This window comes from Sus scrofa, chromosome 3 (assembly GCF_054392235.1).
Source record: "Sus scrofa isolate SSC_HxYL_T2T_F1_AM1 chromosome 3, Sscrofa_HxYL_maternal_Yorkshire_Landrace_v2.0, whole genome shotgun sequence".
NCBI classification, from domain to species: domain Eukaryota; kingdom Metazoa; phylum Chordata; class Mammalia; order Artiodactyla; family Suidae; genus Sus; species Sus scrofa.
In genome coordinates this window covers 25,447,947-25,468,687 of record NC_139385.1, presented here as the reverse complement: position 1 = coordinate 25,468,687, position 20,741 = coordinate 25,447,947, and the positions used below count along the sequence as shown (strand labels likewise).

Here is a 20,741-nt window from a genome sequence, read left to right as displayed (position 1 = left end):
TTGACAAGGGAGGCAAGAACATAAAATGGGAAAAGGAAAGTCTATTCAGCAAGCATTGCTGGGAAACCTGGACAGCTGCATGCAAAGCAATGAAACTAGAACACACCCTCACACCATGCACAAAAATAAACTCCAAATGGCTGAAAGACTTAAATATACGACAGGACACCATCCAACTCCTGGAAGAAAACATAGGCAAAACACTCTCGGACATCAACCTCATGAATATTTTCTCAGGTCAGTCTCCCAAAGCAATAGAAATTAGAGCAAAAATAAACCCATGGGACCTCATCAAACTGAAAAGCTTTTGCACAGCAAAGGAAACCCAAAAGAAAACAAAAAGACAACTTTCAGAATGGGAGAAAATAGTTTCAAATGATGCAACCGACAAGGGCTTAATCTCTAGAATACATAAACAACTTATACAACCCAACAGCAAAAAAGCCAGTCAATCAATGGAGAAATGGGCAAAAGACCTGAATAGACATTTCTCCAAAGAAGATATACAGATGGCCAACAAACACATGAAAAAATGCTCAACATCGCTGATTATAAGAGAAATGCAAATCAAAACTACCATGAGATACCACCTCCCACCAGTCAGAATGGCCATCCTCAATAAGTCCACAAAGAACAAATGCTGGAGGGGCTGTGGAGAAAAGGGAACCCTCCTGCACTGCTGGTGGGAATGTAAACTGGTGCAGCCACTATGGAGAACAGTTTGGAGATACCTTAGAAATCTATACATAGAATTTCCATATAACCCTGCAATCCCACTCTTGGGCATCTATCCAGACAAAGCTCTACTTAAAAGAGACACATGCACTCACATGTTCATTGCAGCACTAGTCACAATAGCCAGGACATGGAAACAACCCAAATGTCCATCGACAGAGGATTGGATTCGGAAGAGGTGGTATATATACATAATGGAATACTACTCAGCCATAAAAAAGAATGACATCATGCCATTTGCAGCAACATGGATGGAACTAGAGAATCTCATACTGAGTGAAATGAGCCAGAAAGACAAAGACAAATATCATATGATATTACTTATAACTGGAATCTAATATCCAGCACAAATGAACATCTCCTCAGAAAAGAAAATCATGGACTTGGAGAAGAGACTTGTGGCTGCCTTATGGGAGGGGGAGGGAGTGGGAGGGATTGGGAGCTTGGGGTTATCAGACACAGTTTAGAATAGATGTACAAGGAGATCCTGCTGAGTAGCATTGAGAACTTTGTCTAGATACTCATGTTGCCACAGAAGAAAGGGTGGGGGAAAAAAATGTAATTGTAATGTATGCATGTAAGGATAACCTGACCCCCTTGCTGTACAGTGGGAAAAATTATAAAATTAAAAAAATAAATAAATAAAACCCAAAACATTATTAAATAAAACAATCAAGTATATTACCTATTTTAAACATCTAAAACAAGATCTATGCTAAATATGAAGCATTCCATGACAAACGAACAAGAACATCACAAGTTACCATGATAGTTTCATAACTGCATTGCTCATGAGTAAGTTAAAGAAAACTTTAGACTGTGGATTGAAAAATATTTTAACCAAATCCCTACTTCTTTGCCTAATATTTATTTTGCCTAAAACTTTTACTATGCCTAAAGAACTCTACCATATATTACATCATACATTCAGGCAAACCTTGGTGATCTTGCAAGTTCATTTCCAGAGCACTGAAAAAGGTGAATGTTGCAATTAAGCAGTCACATCAATATTTTGACTTTCCAGTGCATGTAAAAGTTATCTTTACATTATACTGTATTCCATTAAGTATGCCTTAGGATTATGTCCAAATAATGTATGTACCTTAAATTAAAAAATACTTTATTGCTAAAAATGCTAACAATTATCTGAGCCTACAGTGAGGGGTAATCTTTTTGAATGGTAATATCAAAGAGCACTGATCACTGAGCACCATAGCAAATATAGTAATAATAATAATAATAATAATAATAATAATAATATTTGAAATATTTCAAGAATTATCAAAATGTCACACAGAGACACCATGTGAGCAAAGGTTGTTATAAAAATGGCACCCATAGACTTGCTGGGCTCAGAGCTGCCACAATCCTCAATTTGCCAAAAAAAGCAATATCCATGAAGCACAATAAAGCAAAGTATAATAAAATGAGGTATGCCTGTAAATACTTTCCATTTTTTACAACAACCCACTTAGGTAAGTACCATTATTTACCCTGTTTTGCAGATGAAGAAACTAATGTACCAAGGTTAATAAAACGACTAGTACAGCATGAAGACAAAAATCAAACTGAGTCCATCTGGTTATGGAGTGCATGCTTTTAACCACTAATTTTGACTTTCAACTGTGTCACTTAAGAAGAAAGACTGCTGTTTTAGTGACTATATGTTGCTTTGCCTATCTACCTTCCATTGGGAAAGATGTCCCTCTTTTAGGAAATCGATTCTATGCCCCTGCCATAATTTTGTTTTACTGAGATCTTCTATGTACTCCACATGATCAAGCTTGAACACATACGATCGTTTTAAAGTTGCTTTGGTTGTTTGTTTAATGAAAAACCATGTAGTTGCTGAGTATGCAGCCCTAATAGCTTCTGACAGTCATATCCCTTGCTGTGTGGAAATAACATGTCTACCCCCTTGAAATAATTAAGCTAATGTGGGGCATATATTTTGAAACAACCGCCCTGCCAGTAAGTACTTCTTATATCAATCTGGGACTTGCCAGGAACACAGAACAATTCTAAGTATTATGGAAATAAAGAAGCTTAACATACAATGAGTATTCAATTTATTCAAATGTGTAACAAGCTAGGCAAGTGAAGATTAAGGAAGGAAATATTCATTGATGACTTCACTGTGACACACTCAATTAGTGCCCCAAAATTTGTTGGGAAAATCCCACTCCTACCTTAACAGGTGTCAGAAAAAAAGCGCTTCCAAAGAAGACTCAGAAATCCCTGTTTCAGTTCCGTGACCTTTCCAAAAAACAGCTTTTCCTCTTCCTAAATTTCAAATATTCTGTAAATTATTCTCAGTGGCAAACTCTAGTCTGGAACTATAGAATGAAGGAGGACCTGGTAAACAATGTTTCTGGGCTCTTCTCTGCAAGGAAATGGAGAGGAAGCCTCCAAAGGGAGTGATGGACAGGCAAAATTGACAAATGACAGCACAGTGTAAGCCATTCTGTCAAATTGCCTGATTTAGTGTTACAGAGTAAGATCTGAGAGCAGGAAGAAATGATGTTGAGCTAAGGAAATGGTGGAGCTGTGTATGGAAATAAATGGTGGCCCCTGATGGCTTAATATCTATGGAAAAACATTTCAACAAAATGAGCTGCATAATTGCTTGGTGATTTTATGAACAATGACATGTTTTAAATTACAGCAGTAGTTGCTACTCTGAAGGACATCACATGAGGTTTCTCATGAACTGAAAGCCATTATACTTCTGGGATACCTCTGGCTGACAAACTGGGATTCCTCTAAAATAATTACACTGAGGTTTCTGAGATCACAAATACTTTCACAAATACATTTCGTCTAGGTCTTTTGATGTCCTTATTTATGTTCTTTCTTATAAACGTTATTAGCTTGGCTCCCGAATTTGTTTACATTTAGAGCCACAATCAATTTTTTTCTTTTTCCTTCTTGTTTTTTAGGGCTGCACCCACAGCATATGGAAGTTCCCAGGCTAGGTGTCAAGTCAGAGCTACAGCTTCTGGCCTACACCACAGACACAGCAACATGGGACCTGAGCCGTGTCTTCAACCTATGCCACAGCTCAGGGCAACACCAGATCCTTAACCCACTGAGTGAGGCCAGGGATCAAACCTGCATCCTCATGGATACTGGTCATGTTAGTTAACCACTGAGCCATGAAGGGATCTCCACCATGATTGATTTTCTTTTCTGTAAGTTTTTTTCTGATAGATGTATGTTCTTTCTATTTAAATATTAATCTGTCTATACTACAGAAACATCCTTTCACAGGGAATACTGATCACTCCTAGAAAACAAATCTATCATCTCTGAAATCATTCCACCAAAATTTAGTCTACAAATTCAAGCTCTTCCTTGTGACTTGGTCATTGTCCACTCACTTGTCCCCTGTAATTTCTGTCTCTTCTTACCCTCTTTGACCCTAGTCTATATTTCCTTCTCATTCCTCACATTCCCTGTTAGGGAAGATAGGATTTCTGCAATTACCATTTGATGAGTTTTCTGAGTGAATCCTGCCCCCAAAGAAATATCAATGAACATGGTCACAGTTATCTAAAACTATCACTTTAAAGCTCTGGAATTTGGCCAAAAGGCATAAAACAGACGCAAAGCATTTTACTTAACAAAACCTACAGACACTTGGTAAGAACAGTGGGAGGCTGTGGCATTTCCCCAGGGGCAGCATCTATCTCCCCAGGATCCTATTGTAGAGGTCTATTCTGGTTGGCACAAGTAAAACCAAGGACTGGTGGAGTCTACCCCTCCCAGGGCTGTATAGTGACAGGTGGTGAGGATGGACTCAGCTTGGGTGATGGACACCAGCTCCCATCTCCCTTAACCCCATGCTGTGAAGACTCCCTTCTGGGTGGGCAGTAAAAGTGAATTAGTGGTGTTCATTCTCCCCAGTCCCACAATTTCCCTTTTGGGGGACTAACATTCAGAGTCATCTAGCATCTCTGTTTCCATGACATACAGAGAGTCAGAAGTTTAAAAGGGAGATGAAGGAAAAAGTCAAGGAAACCCTGTTAAAATCACACTCATCCTAGTACCTGGAAGACTGTTTGCATGTCTAAGGCTGCACTTTTTCAAGAGTGACTTGAAAGGATACTTCTGAGCTTGCAGCCCATGGTGCAGAAAGTGTGACAACTATAAAATTTCCTCAAGGTTGGAATCAGTTCACAGGCCACACAAGACCCAATGGTAAAGGCTGCAGATCTTATGAGCACAGGGGGCTTAAACTCAGCCACTGACCAATAAGTGGCTGATCACTAAGCTGTGCTAACCCAGTAATAACCCAAAGGAATCCAGGTTTAAAAATAAAAACAAAGGTGAAGGAAAAACTGAGCAGAGACATCAAAGGAAGCACAAAGCAGGGGAAATAGACTTTGCAGAATCACTACACAAAAGTCACTAAAGTAGAAAAAAACAGAGCAACATCAAGTCTACAAATTAGGGTGGATTGGATTCCCGACTGCTAATACTCAGCATGTTATTTGAGTGTTTAACCAAAAAAGTTTTGAGATAGGCAAAGAAACAGAAAAGTATGGCCCATACAGATGTAAGAGAAAGAAAGAATAAAGCTTTTGCAGGAACTTGATGTGGAAATTAACAAAATTTTTAAAGCCATGATTACAAATATGTTCAAATAAGGTAAATCAGTTAATCATATTTCAATATCTAAAGGAAAGTATGATGGAGATAACTCATCAAAAAGAGAATATCAGTAAGGAAATAAAATTATTGAAAAAATGGAAACTGCAGAGTTGAAAAATCTAATAGCTGAAATGAAAAATTCGTGGAAAGGGCTCACATGTAAATCTGAGCTGGCAGAAGAAAATAAATACATAAATAAATTTGAGATAGATTAATACAGATTATACAACCTGAAGAACACAGAAGTAAAGCAAGAAGAAGAACAAAAAGACCCCCAGAGAAATAAATGCATAATTGATAGATGATGGGAATAACTAGCAGGAAGAAAAAAATAGAAAAGGACAGAAAAAAATGTTTGAGGAAATAATAGCAGAAAACTTCCTAAATTTGATGAAAAACCTTAACCTACACAACCAAGAATCAAATAAGATTACTGATGTTTTTCAAAAATTAAGTGAAAATAAACATTTTTGTACCTATAAAAAATGAGATCATTTGTTGATTGTAGATTTTCTTAAAAGAAATCCTAAAAGGGAATCCTTCAGGCTAAGAATCCCTATCATTTCTCCCCATGCACGCACATCTTTCTAAGCAGTTGAATTCATATGCTTTTATATTATGAATCCATTAGGAAAGAATCAACACAAGTTTTACATTCACTTTCAAAGTCTTCAACAGACTTTGGATTTTTGTGCTTCAGTTTTTGCTGCTGAGGTGAAAGAGATGAAATACCACATATCCTGTCCAATGCTAATTTCTTTCCATATATTTTTGGTATCATATTCATGTTTTCTTCATGGATTTTCCGCTATCATTCCTTCATTTGTTAGTTCATCTCAATCACTATTATTAGTATTATTTTGCCTGTTCTGACTCTCATCCTTTTGGATAAAAAGCATGTTCAATGTCTTGTTTAATAAAAATAACACCCACAATTTTTTCTTTATCTATGCCCTTCCCCATTCATATAACAGTGGATCTCTTTCTGTCATATACTTGAACTTCTAGAAAATTTTTTAAAAATGTATTGATCATCCTCTATTTCTCCATTCTGAATTCATTTGGTACTCACTGCCACATAGATTCCATTTGATAAAAACAATCCTTAATAATGATCCTCTATGTTATCATCCCTTTCCTGCAAAATTTTTCCCTGACACTTACATGCATGTTCAGAGAATACAGAGTATTATATTTAAGATAACTTTCTCTCAGCCTGTTAAAGCACTTTCTTTTTTCTTACTTCTCGCATTTCTGTTAGGAAAACTAAAACTTGATATTATGACTATTTACTATATGTAGTGATCGATCCCCTTGGCCAGCCTGGCCAGTACTGGTCTACCGCCATGGCCACAGGGTCTGTGACAACCCCACACTGAGCAAGTCTACTGGCACCATCTGTTCAAGAGCATTTCTCTATTTATGTCTCTGTGTCACATTTAAGGAATGCTCAAACTATGTCAAAATCCTCCTTATTATATTTACATTAACAGGGATCTTTGATGTGGCTGTTGCAAAAAAATGACAACTCTCTGAAGGGTTACATGATGTTTAGCATTTTCTATCAACAAATTACTTTTCATAAAGGTATGCACATTTTCCAGACATAATACCATTGCATATTTAATAGAATGCAGTGGTATCAACACAATTTTCATATACATTGGGAAATCAAAAATTCCTGTGCCTTGCTTTATTGCAATATTCACCTACTGTAGTGGTCTGGAGCCAAACCCACCTAGTCTCCAAGGTATACCTGTAAATTAATTCCTCTATATCTCTAGCTATCTGCTACTTATACTAATGGACTGATTACCTAAGTTGAAGATCCAATTTTTCTGAAATTTTCCATATTCTAAATAGTTTTATGTTCTGGAAGATGAGGCACAAGATTAATTTCCAAAACTTCTGGTTAAATATTATTTTTATAGTATTTTAATTACAAAGCTATCCTCTCATGTTCTGATTGTTCCTTTTCATAGCATCACCTTCCTCTCACATATTTCTCAGACTTGACCTGAGGTCTGACAAGATTAAAATCCCACTGTTCTACCCCCAGTGCTCATCTCCCTGTTAGTCCTTCCTGCTTCCTTCAAATTTATTTTGATTGTCTGTTGACTTGCTCTTCGTCATTCATGCAAGATTTTTCTTCATATATAATGGCTACTTCTGTTTAAAAATAAAAAGGAGGCATTACCAATCTCTCAGCCAACGTCACACTGCCACAAGCATATGACTCCTTAAAAACATTGTTGTTTGAAGTTCCTCTGTGGCTCAGCAGGTTGAGAACTCGACACATAGTGCCTGTGAGGATGAGGGCCCAATACCCTGGCCTCACTCAATGGGTTAAGGATCCAGTATCACCACAAGCTGTGGTGCAAATACAGCAGGAATCCCACGTGGCTGTGGCTGTGTCATAGGCCTCAGCTGAAGCTCCAAATCGACCCTGGCCTGGGAACTTTCATATGCTGATGCATATAAACATAAAAACAAAGACACCCATATATGTTCTCTATTGTGCGTAGCTCACACGGATGCTGATTCATTGTCTCCCATGAGCACGAAAATGTTTTATATTGCAATATTTGAAAACTGTCTGAAATGTTCTCAAACACAAAGCTAATAGTTATTTAAATTTTTTGGCCACACCTCCAGCATGTGAAAGTCCCCAGGCCAGAGATCGAACCCATGCCACAGTAGCAACCTGAGCCATTACAGTGAAAACACTTCATCCTTAACCTTCTGTGTCACAAGGGAATGCCTTAAATTTTTATCAAAGAGGAAACATGAGTATAATATCATCTACATCATAGTTTTAATTAATTTTAGGGCATTACACAACACTTAATCTACAGTCAACAACCGCCATGTTACTGAAATTTCACTTTCATTGATCATCTGTGATGACACAAAGTTCATACTCAACTTTTTAAAATTTGCATGCTTTTCACTTGACAACACCTCTCCCCTCACCTCACTCTCTAATTCTCATCTATATTTCCAAACAGTGTATATATTCAGTTTTTCTCCCACGTTTATAATTCTCCCTTTACATTCCCTCTGCTGACAGCACTTCTTACATGCATTTCCCTAAATTTAGACATTTCTACAAATATTCTACTCTTATATCCTTGTCACTTGGCAATTCACCCTTCATCCTTTCATGATTTCAACTACCACAAAATTCAGAATTCTCTCTCAAATTTGATAATCCAATGCCATCAGTATAATCTTAAAACAGAGACATTCTACATTTTTCTAATAGTGACTTGTGAACATCTTTTCATGGCCATCTGCTGGTCTTTTGTTTAGAAATGTTTATTTAGGTTTTCTGCACATTTTTGATTGGGTTTGCTTTGTTGTTGTTATTGAGCTCTGTGTACTATTTTTATATGTTGGAACTTACACCCTTGTTCATCTCCTTGTTTGCAAATATTTTCTCCCAGTTCATAGACTGTCTTTTCCATTTATTGATGGTTCCCTTTCCTGTCCAAAATCTTATGTTTGGTTAGGTCTCATTTGTTTATTTTTGCTTTTATTTGTATTGCCTTGGGAGACTGACTTTAGGGAAACATCAGTACAATGTATGTCAGGGAAGATTTTTGCCTTTGTTCTCTTCAAGTTTTATGGTGTCGTATCTTATAATTAAGTATTTAAGCCATTTTGAGTTTATTTTTGTTTATGTGTGAGGGAGTATTCTATCTTCATGATGTACATGGGTCCATTCAGCTTTCCCAATACCACTTGCTGAAGAGAGTCTATTCTCCATTGTACATTCTTGCCTCTTTTGTCTAAAATCAATTGACCATAAGTGTGTGGGTATACTTCTGAGCTATTTCTTTCCAGTGATCTACATGTCTGCTTTTGTGCCAATACCATGCTGTTTTGATTACTGTAGCTTTATAGCATTGCCAGAAGACTGGGAGGGTTATGCCTCCTGCTTCATTCTTTTACTTCAGCATTGCTTTAGCAATTCTGGTTCTTTTATGGCTCCATATAAATTTCATGATAATTTGTTCTACTTACCTGGAAAATGTCATAGCAATCTTACAGCGATCACATTAAATCTGCAGTTTGCTTTGAGTGGTATGGTCAATTTAACAATATCAATTCTTCAAATGCAAGAACATGGGATATTTTTCATTTCTTTGCATCATATTCAATTTTCTTTATCAATTCTTTATTTTTCTAGCATACAAATCTTTCAGTTCCAAGGTCAGGTTTATTCCTAAATATTTTATTTTTTATATGATTTTAAAAGATATTTTTAAGCTTTCCTTTGATGACATTTCATTGCTTGTGTAGACAACACATTTCTGTACATTAGTCTTGCATCCTGATACCTTGTTAAATTTGTTTATCAGTTCTGATAGTTCTACAATGGGACACCACATCATGCCAGTCAGAATGGCCATAATTAAAATGTTTACTAATAACAAATACTGAAAACAGTGTAGAGAAAACAGAACACTCTTAAACAGTTAGTGGAATGTAAATCAGTGCAGACCTTATGGAAGATAATTTAGAATTGTCTTATAAAACTAAAACATAGAGGTGCCGTATCATCCAGAAACCTTCTCCTGGGCATATATCTGGATAAAAATAACTCAAAAAGAGGCACACACCCCAAAGTTCACAGAAGCAGTGTATACAATAGTCAATACATGCACACAAACTAAATGTTTATCCACAGGTGAATGGATAAAGAAGGTGTGAGATATATATATATATATATATATATATATATATATATATATATATATATATATATAATGGAATACTACTCAGCCATAAAAAAGAAACAATGCTCTTTGCAGCAACATGGATTGACCTAGAGTTTATCATACTAAGTGAAGTAAGTCAGAAAGAGAAATACAAGTATTATATGATATCACTTGCATGTGGAATCAAAAATATAATACAAAAGAACTTATTTACAACACAGAAACTGGCTCACGGGCATAGAAAACAAATGTATGATCACCAAAGTTGAAAGGAGATGGGAGGTAAATTAGGAGTTTGAGATTAGCAGATATAAACTACTACATATAAGAAGATAAACAACATGATCCTACTGTATAGCACAATGGACTCTATTCAATATCCTGTAGTAAACCACAGTAAAAAATAATATGAAAAAGAATATGTATATATGTATAACTGAATCACCTTGCTATATATCAGAAACTAACACAACCTTGTAAATCGACTCTACTCCTATAAACATAAATAATACAGATACTACAAAAACATGCCTAACAGCAGCCCTTTGACAGAAATTGTAGCAACATTTACTTTTGAATCTGCCACCTAAGGTAAAGGACCCAAAGGCAAACATAAACAAATGAGACCTAATTAAACTTGAAAAACTTTTCCACAGTAAAGGAAACTATAAACACGAGGAAAAGACAATCTACTGAGTAGAAGGAAATATTTATAATGTCATGGTCAATAAGGGGTTAATATCCAAAACACATATATAGCTCATTCAACTCAATATGATAAAAAATGGACAGGGAGTTCCCTCTGTGACATGGTTAAGGATCCAACAGCAGTGGCTCAGTTTGCTGAAGAGGTGTAGGGTCAATCCCCAGCCTAGTACAGTGGGTTAAGGATCTGGCATTGCCACAAGTGTGGCTCAGACTTGATTCCTTGCCTGGGAATTTCCATATGCTGTCCACAAAAGAAGAAAAAAAAATGAACAGACACCAGAAGGGTCATTTTTCCAAACAAGACTTATGCATGGTTAAAAGACACATGAAAAGAGGTTCAACATCACTAATCATCAAAGATATGTAAATAAAAAGTGCAAGGAGTTATAACCTCACACCTGTCAGAATGGCTATCATTAAAGACATAAGTAACGAGTGTTGGTGGGGATGTGGAGAAAAGGGAACCCTCATACACTGTTGGGGGGATTGCAAATTGGTACATCACTGTGGAAAACAGGATGAAATTACCTTGAAAGTAAAAATGGAGCTATCACATGACCCCAAAATTCCACTCCCTGGTATATTTCAAAGAAAATACAAACAAATTAAAAAGATATAGATAGAGAGATACATGGATATAGATAAAGATATAGATATATATATAGCAATGGTTAGAGTAGCATGATTTACAACAGCCAAGATATGGCATCAATCTAAGCATCCATCAACAGGTAAATGGATAAAGAAGAAGTGGTGCACACACACAATGGAATAATAATCAGCCATGAAAAAGAATGAATGTTGCCATCAGAAATGACATGGATGGACCTGAAGGGTATCATACTTTGTGAAGTACTCAGACAGAGAAAGAAATATACTGTAAGTTATCACTTACATGTGGAATATAGTGATGGCAAACAAACAAACAAACAACAATAACAAAACAGAATCACAGTTACAGAGAACAAACTAGTGGTTACCAAAGGGGAGAGAGAAGTGGGGAGTGGCAGAGTTCCCACTGCGAAGCAGCAAAAACAAATCCAACTAGTATCTATGAAGATTCAGGTTGGATCCCTGGCCTTGCTCAGTGGGTCTGGGATCTGGTACTGCCGCAAGCTTTGGTGTAGGCTGCAGACATGGCTCAGATCCTGCATCGTGGTGGCTGTGGCATAGGCCAGTGGCTGTAGCTCTGATTCAACCCCTAACCTGGGTATTTCCATATGCAGTGGGTGCAGCCCTTCAAAAAAAAAAAAAAAAAAAAAAACAAGGGGGGGATAGCAACACAGAGGTAAGACATTAAAAGTTACATACTATTAGGTATATAAAATAAGCTTCAATGATATATTGTATATCACAGGATATATAGCCAATATTTTATAATAAATTTTATTACTGCATAATCTGTAAAATTACTATATTGCTATGCTGTGCATTTGAAAAAAAATTTTAAATTGTAAATCAACTATACTGCAATAAAAACAATAAAAATATCAATCAATGAATACAGACTCAGCATACAGCTGACATGTATTCACATAACAATTCCGCAATGGTCAGGACCAAAAAAAAAAAAAAAAAAAAAAAGGAACAAAGTTCGAAAAGGTTTACTTACAAACATATACCAAGCAGACATACTTTCTTATGTATGAATGAAGGGGCATGATATTTATAGACTTTGAAAGGAAAAAAAAAATCCTTAATTGCAATTCCAGATAAATCTTTCATGAATAAATATTACAAAAAGTGTTAGATAAACAAAGAGCAGGGCAAATACCCAGTAAGCCACCTCGAAAATATTGGAATGACTTAAAACGTGGATTTTAGAAAACAGAAATGATAAACACAAACTTCTGAAGAGCTACAATTAACTAAAATAAAGATTGACCCAATTTGTGTTTTTCAACAGGGATGACATTATCCTCAGAGGACATTTGGCAAAGTCTTCAGACATTTTCGACTGTTACAACTAGGCAGAGTTTGCTAAACATCCTACAATGCTCAGGACAGCTTCCCACAATAAAGACTAATTTAGCCACAAATGCCAACCATACTGCAGTGGAAAGGATCTCTTCTAAATAAGTATTGTAAAATCAGTTTTATATGACACATGCAGAAATTTTAAAAATACTATCTGAAGACACTAGTTAAGGTAATACAAATAATCTCAATCTGTCACTCTTCGTTATATTTTCAATGATTCGTCAGTACTTGGGGAAAGAAGAATTGGAAGGTTTGACATAAAATAATTTGCTTACACATCTTAAATTAGCTGAGATCTTAGAGTTGCTAATTCAGTCTGAAGAATGAAAGAATGACAAAATATAGGCTTAATAAATACATCTGAATATTTATAAGTAAGTACTATGTGCAATAAAACACCTGGCATTATTATTATGCCGTAAGGATGGAGAAAACAAAATACTTTAAAAATGGACCTGTAAACAAATGGAACCTAACCAATTAAGCTTTGACATAGCAATGGAAACCATTCAACAATTAAAAAAAGATAGCCCAAAGAATGGGAGAAAATAGTTGCAAATGATACAACCAACAAGGACTTCAACTCCAATTATACAAACAACCTATACAACTCAACAACAACCAAAAAAACTCAATCAAAAAAATGGGCAGAACACCTAAAGAGACATTTGTCCAAAGAAGACATACAGATGGCCAGTAGGCCCATGAAAAATTCTCAGCATCACTAGTTACTAGAGAAATACAAATCCAAACTACAATGAGGTATCATCTCACACTGATCAGAATTGCCATCATTAAGAATTCTACACATACCAAAACCTGGAAAGGTGTGGAGAAAAAGGAACCCTCCTATACTGCTGGTGGTGATGTAAGTTGGTACATCCACCATGGAGAACATTATGGAAGCTCCTCAAAAAACTGAATATAGAACTACCATATGATCCAGCAATTCCACTCCAGGGCATTTATTTGGATAAAACCACAATTCAAAAAATATGTCTGCACCCCTTATGTTCCTAGCATCACTATTCCCAATAGCCAGGACATGGAAACAACCTAAATGTCCATCAATACATGAATGGATTCAGAAGTAGTGGTACATATATACAATGGAATACTACACAGCTATAAAAGGAATGAATAAAGCCATTTTCAGCAACATGGATGGACCTGAGATTATCATACTGAGTCAATTAAGTCAGAAAGAGAAGGACAAATACCATATGATATCACTTCCATGCAGAATGTAAAATATGTCCCAAATGAACCTATCTACAAAACTGAAATGGACTCACAGACATAGAGAACAGGCTTGTGGTTGCCAAGAGGGAAGGGAGAGGATGGATTGGGAGTTTGGGATGAGTAGATACAAGCTATTACATTTCAGATGGATAAGCAATGAGGTCCTACTGTACAACCCAGGGATCTATATCTAGTCTCTTCTGATAGACCATGAAGGAGATAATACAAGAAATGTATGTATGTGGAGTTCCCATTGTGGCTCAGTGCTTAACAAATCCGACTAGGAACCATGAAGTTGCAGGTTTGATCCCTGGCCTTGCTCAGTGGGTTAACGATCCGGCATTGCCATGAGCTGTGGTGTACATTGCAGACACGGCTCAGATCCCATGTTGCAATGGCTGTGGCACAGGATGCTGGCTACAGCTCCTATTTGACCCCTAGCCTGGGAACCTCCAAACGCTGCAGGAGCACCCCTAGAAATGGAAAAAAAAAAAGACAAAAAAAAAAGAAATGTATATATGTATATGACTGGGGCACTTTGCTCTACAGCAGAAGTTGGCACACTGTAAGTCAACTATACTTTAAAAGTGGACATACAGAAAATATAACTAAAGTTGAAACAACATTTTAAGATATGATATAAAAGGAAAGCATAGAGACAGAATCGATGTGCTGTAAACATAAGTACAGTTAGAAATAAGTTCAAATCTATCTTACTCATAGTAAGATTATAATTTAAAAATCACAGGAATTTGTTAAACATAGTGTTCAAAATAAAGTAAATGAAAATGAAAAGAAATCAGGGATCACATATATATCAACCATGTATAACTCAAGGAAAAAAGCACCAAGAACAACAATGAACAATGATTTGTGCAAAGTTTTTTAAAATCTGCAATACAGATGAAACCATGATAATCACTAAGATGTAAAAACAAAGAAATGAATTAAACAAAGTAACAGAAATAAATAATAAGTATGAAAAAGAGATTACCACATTACCAATCAAAAACATTTGAAGTCAATCAAGAAATATAAAAAGAATTACAACAGTTAAAGCAAAAAGAGAACACTTATAAATAATTATATGACATGTAAAATGAGTTAGGCATGACCACAAATATAGAGACATTTAAAAATCATAGAACTATTCACACTTAACTTTTGTGCCCGTAAATAATAAAAATAGATTCAGTACTTTCTAGGAAGTTGTACATTTCCAAACCAAACAGAAAAAAAGAGAAAAAAATGAATCCATGTTTAAATAAAGACAATTACATAATTTTGAAATAAGTACTATTGAAAAGCAATTTGCCAACAAAAATTTTCAGGTAAGCGTCATTACATTTTTGAAAAATAGATTATTTTTATATTAGTTAAATGGATTTGTCTTATTTTTTAATTGTAATTTTGAAAGAATATACAAGAGAACAATGGAATGGAACTACAAATCTAAATATAAACCCATTTAAGGATGGCCAAATGATCTGTAGCAAATGCAATACAAAATGAAGTAATAAATGCCACAAATCAATAAGTGCATGCAATAAAATGACTTTTGGTGAATTCATTAAAATAAAGCAAAGATAATCTTTTCAACAAATGATACTAGAAGAACAGAACAGCTGCATGCAAAAGAATGGATCTACATCTGGACATTACACCCTTCACCAAAATTAACTCAAAAGTGGGTAACAGGCCTAAATGTAACATCAAAAATGAAACAACTCAAAGAAGATGACACAGGAGAAAACATGGACAACCTTGGGGATGGCAATGACTTTTTAGATACAACTCAAAAACTCATGATTCATGAAGGAAACCGTTGCTAATTTGGACTTCATTAAAATAAAAATCTTCTCTATCAAAGATGATATTAAGATAATGAGAACACAAGCTATAGGCTGGGCAAAAATCTGCAAAGCATATATCTGATAAGGGACTGTTATTTAAGATATAAAAACAGTAGTTAAAACAACAGCAAGAAGACAAAATTAGAGGTGTATGCCAATCCCATACACTTTCCACTCAATTTTGCTGTAAATCTGAAATGACTGTAAAGTTTATACGTGAAAAACAAAGTTTTAAATATATATATATATATATATATATAATTAGTCTCCCAAAATGAATGAGAGGAGGAGGAGGAGATTTTCAAAAGGAATAGGGAATCAAGCAATTGTACAAAGACAGGCAAAATTTTCCCATATAGTCTGAAGTAAATTCAAATTTCAAAAAGAAAAACAAACCTCAAAAAGAAATAAAATAAAAAAAAAAAAAAAAAACATTGGGGGAGTGCCCGTCATGGCTCCATGGTTAATGAATGCGCCTAGGAACCATGAAGTTGCAGGTTAGATCCCTGGCCTTGCTCAGTGGGTTAAGGATCTGGCATTGCCATGAGCTGTGGTGTGGGTTGCAGATGTGGCTCGGATCCCACAATGCTGTGGCTCTGGCATAGGCCAGTGGCTACAGCTCCAATTGGACACCTAGCCTGGGAATCACCATATGCCGTGGGAGTGACCCAAGAAATGGCAAAAAAAGACAAAAAACAAAAACAAAAATTAGGTGCCCATAAATGTCAACCTTCTGAAAAATAAAAATAAGCTTTTTTTTTTTTTTAAATAAACAACATCCAGAACAACCCTTTACTTACAAAGGTATGAGACAGACCATTTCTTACTTTGCATCAGAAATTGAACCCATAAGACAAAGAAATGTCATATTTAAAGCACTAAACAAACTTTAAACTATTTTGTTTGAGTTCTGTGAAAAATGTCATTGGTAATTTGATAGGGGTCACAATGAATCGGTATATTGCCTTAGGTAGTATAGTCATTTTGATAATATTAACTCTTCCAATCCAAAGATTGTTTGGAAGCACAAGAGACCCAGACTAGCCAAAGATGTCCTGACAAAGAAAAATGGAGCTGGAGGAATCAAGCTCCCGGACTTCAGACTATACTACAAAGCAACAATCATCAAAACCATATGGTACCAGCACAAAGATGGAAATAGACATCAGTGGAACAGGATAGAAAGCCCGGAATTCAACCCACGCACCTACAGCCAACTCATCTATGACAAAGGAGGCAAGAATATACAATGGAGAAAGGAAAGCTTGTTCCATAAGTGATGCTGGGAAAACTGGACAGCCACATGGAAAAGAGTGAAATGAGAACACTCCCTAACACCATACACAAAAGTAAACTCCAAATGGGTTAAAGACCTAGATATAAGACCAGACACTATAAAACTCCTAGAGGAAAACATAGGCCAAACACACCTTGACATAAACGACAGCAACATCTTCCCAGATCCACCTCTTAGAGTATTGACAAGAAACACAAAAATAAACAAATGGGACCTAATCAAACTGAAAAGTTTCTGCACAGCAATGGAAAGCCTAAAGAAAATGAAAAGACAACCCACACAATGGGAGAACATCTTTGCAAGTGAATCCACTGACAAGGGACTCATCTCCAAAAAGTTATAAACACCTTCCACAGCTCCACACCAAAAAAACAAACAACCCCATCCAAAAATGGGCAGAAGATCTAAACACACAGTTCTCCAAAGACATACAGATGGACAAAAAACACATGGAAAAATGTTCAACATCACTCATGCTTAGACAAATGAAAATCAAAACCACGAAGAGGTACTTCCTTACACCTGCCACAAAGGCCAGCATCAAAAAGTCTACACACAATAAGTGCTGGAGAGGCTGTGGAGAAAAAGGAACCCTATGACACTGGTGGTGGGACTGTACACTGGTGCAACAACTGTGGAAAGCAGTATGGAGATTCCTCAGAAAACTAAACATAAAACTACCATTTGATCCAACCATCACACTCCTGGGCATCTATCCATAGAAAACCTAACTCGCAAAGAAACATGTTCTCCAATGTTCATTGCAGCACTCTTTACAATAGCCAAAACATGGAAACAACCTAAATGTCCATCGACAGAGGAGTGGAGCCAGAAGATGTGGTCCATATACACAATGGAATATTTCTCAGCCATTAAAAAGAATGAAATACCCGCATTTTTAGCAACATGGATGGACCTAGAAATTATCATGCTAAGTGAAGTCAGCCATACAATGAGACACCAACATCAAATGCTTTCACAGACATGTGGAATCTGAAGAAAGGACAGATGGAACTTCTTTGCAGAACAGATACTGACTCACACACACTGAAAAACTTATGGTCTCTGGAGGAGACAGTGTGGGGGTGGGAGGATGTGCTTGGGCTGTGGGGTGGAAATCCTGTGAAATTAGATTGCTATGAACACTATACCAAAAAAAAAAGCCACCTTGGTTTTAGGTCAAGACTGGTGGAAAGGGGAACTTTTTCACTAAGATTCCAGGTGCAATAATGTTACAATCTCCCCCAATTTCTTTCTAATTATTGCAATTATCCATATGGGAAGATGGGGGGAAATGTTTAAAATGACTTTTTATATATTAAATTTTATTAATTAAAAAATAAAATAAAAAGTTTCTGGAATATAAAAAAGTCTATGATAACTATATTATATTATATGTACATTACATATAATATGTACTACATATACATTATATGTATATTATACACAATATAAACTGAACCAGTAAGTTCCAGATATAGATACATATATGGATAAAAATATAGATATAGGTAAGGGATTTTTAAAATGGAAGTCAATTCACAATTTCAAAGGCTGACAAATCCCATAATCAGCCACCTGGAAACTGAAAAATTAGAAGTGGCGGCAAGTTGTGTGTGAGCCCAGCAGCCACTTGGCCCCTGGCCTAGCCTGGTCACAAACATCCTTCCCACCACAGGTTTCTCCCACCACCATCGGCTCCAAGGACCACACTGAGGGACGGGCACCGAGGCTGCCGCCACAGGGCGGCTGCCGAGCACCCCAAGCAGTAGGTGGTCTTCTGCAAGGGGCTCTCTGACACCATGCTTACCTTCTTTGAGCTTCCCATACCGGATTCTCCTGCCCAACATCCTGCCCAACATCGCTCAGCTCCCAGGGACGCCTTCAGCTCTGGGAGAGAGCAGCTACCTGGCCGTTAACTGTCCTTAACTGTCCGCAAGATGGCGGACTCCCAGGAGCCCCTGCAGCACCACGGAGGAGCTGAAGACCCGGATTCGGCTGTCTTGCGAGAGTGCCTGTCCTCCTTGGGCTGCTGTCTTGGGGTCCTCCACATCGTGAGAACTGTTATGGAGACTCTCCCTGCCCAGAGGAAAATGAAGAAAAAATACCTTTTTCGGGGAATAGAGGACTTCAGGTAAGATTCACGACAGTGGGTTTTTTTGTTTGTTTTTCAATAATTCTTCTAATTCAATTCGTTTATTTTTTTCCCGCTGTACAGCATGGGGACCGTGCTGTTTATATTGTGTATAATTCAGTAGTTATCATATTTTTTTATATTCCAGAAACTTATTATTTTTTTAATTAATGTATGCATGTATACATTTTTTCCACTCTTTGTTCTGTTGCAATATCAGTATCTAGACATAGTTCTCAATGCTACTCAGCAGGATCTCATTGTAAGCCCATTCCAAGTTGTATCCAATAACCCCAAGCTCCGGACACCTTCCACCCCCTACCTCTCCCCCTTGGTGGCCACATGTCTATTCTCCAAGTCCATGATTTTCTTTTCTGCGGAAATGTTCATTTGTGCTGTGTATTACACCCCAGTCACAAGTGATATGGTATTTGTCTTTCTGACTAATTTCACTCAGTATGAGAGTCTCTCGTTCCATCCATGTTGCTGTAAATGGCATTATGTTGTTCTTTTTTGTGGCTTAGTACTATTCCATTGTGTATATATACATCTTCTGAATCCAATCATCTGTTGATGGACATTTGGGTTGTTTCCATGTCTTGGCTATTGTGACTAGTGCTGCAATGAACCTGCGGGGGTGCATGTGTGTTTTTCAAGGAAACTTTTGTTTAAAGGAAAGTTTGTCCGGATATATGCCCAAGAGTGGGATTGTGAGGTCATATGGAAGTTCTATGTATGGATTTTTAAGGTATCTCCAAACTGTTCTCCATAGTGGCTGTACCAGTTTACATTCCCACCAGCAGTGCAGGAGGGTTCCCTTTTCTCCACACTCCCTCCAGCATTTGTTCTTTGTGGACTTATTGAGGATGGCCATTCTGACTGGTGGGAGGTGGTATCTCATGGTAGTTTTCGTTTGCATTTCTCTTATAATCTGTGATGTTGAGCATTTTTTCATGTGCTTGTAGGCCATATGTGTATCTTCCTTGGAGAACAGTCTATTCAGGTCTTTTGCCGATTTTTCTATTGGGTAATTGGCTTTGTCACTGTTGAGTTGTATAAGTTGCTTATACATTCTAGAGATTAAGCCCTTGTCCCTTGCATCGTTAGAAACAATTGTCTCCCATTCTGTAAGTTGTCTTTTTGTGTTCTTTTTGGATTCCTTTGCTGTGCAAAAGCTTTTCAGTTTGAGTGGGTCCCATGGGTTTATTTTTGCTCTAATTTCTATTGCTTTGGTAGACCGACTTGAGAAAATATTCATGAGGTTGATGTCCGAGAGTGTTTTGCCTATGTTCTCTTCCAGGAGTTGGATGGTGTCCTGTCGTATATTTAAGTCTTTCAGCCATTTGGAGTTTATTTTTGTGCATGGTGTGAGGGTGTGTTCTAGTTTCATTGCTTTGCATGCAGCTGTCCAGGTT

General features: G+C 36.7%; 1 long non-coding RNA gene across 5 annotated transcripts in view; it reads right to left on the bottom strand.

Annotated features, from left to right (window-relative positions):
- The window catches only part of LOC110258474 (uncharacterized), a 93,249-nt gene extending 74,115 nt beyond the window's left edge, over positions 1-19,134 (bottom strand). For all 5 annotated transcript variants that reach the window (XR_014840478.1, XR_014840479.1, XR_014840475.1 and 2 more), the window contains exon 1: positions 19,003-19,134. This is a non-coding gene — a long non-coding RNA (uncharacterized LOC110258474). The remainder of the gene's footprint in view (positions 1-19,002) is intronic.
- Positions 19,135-20,741: the final 1,607 nt, after the last annotated feature.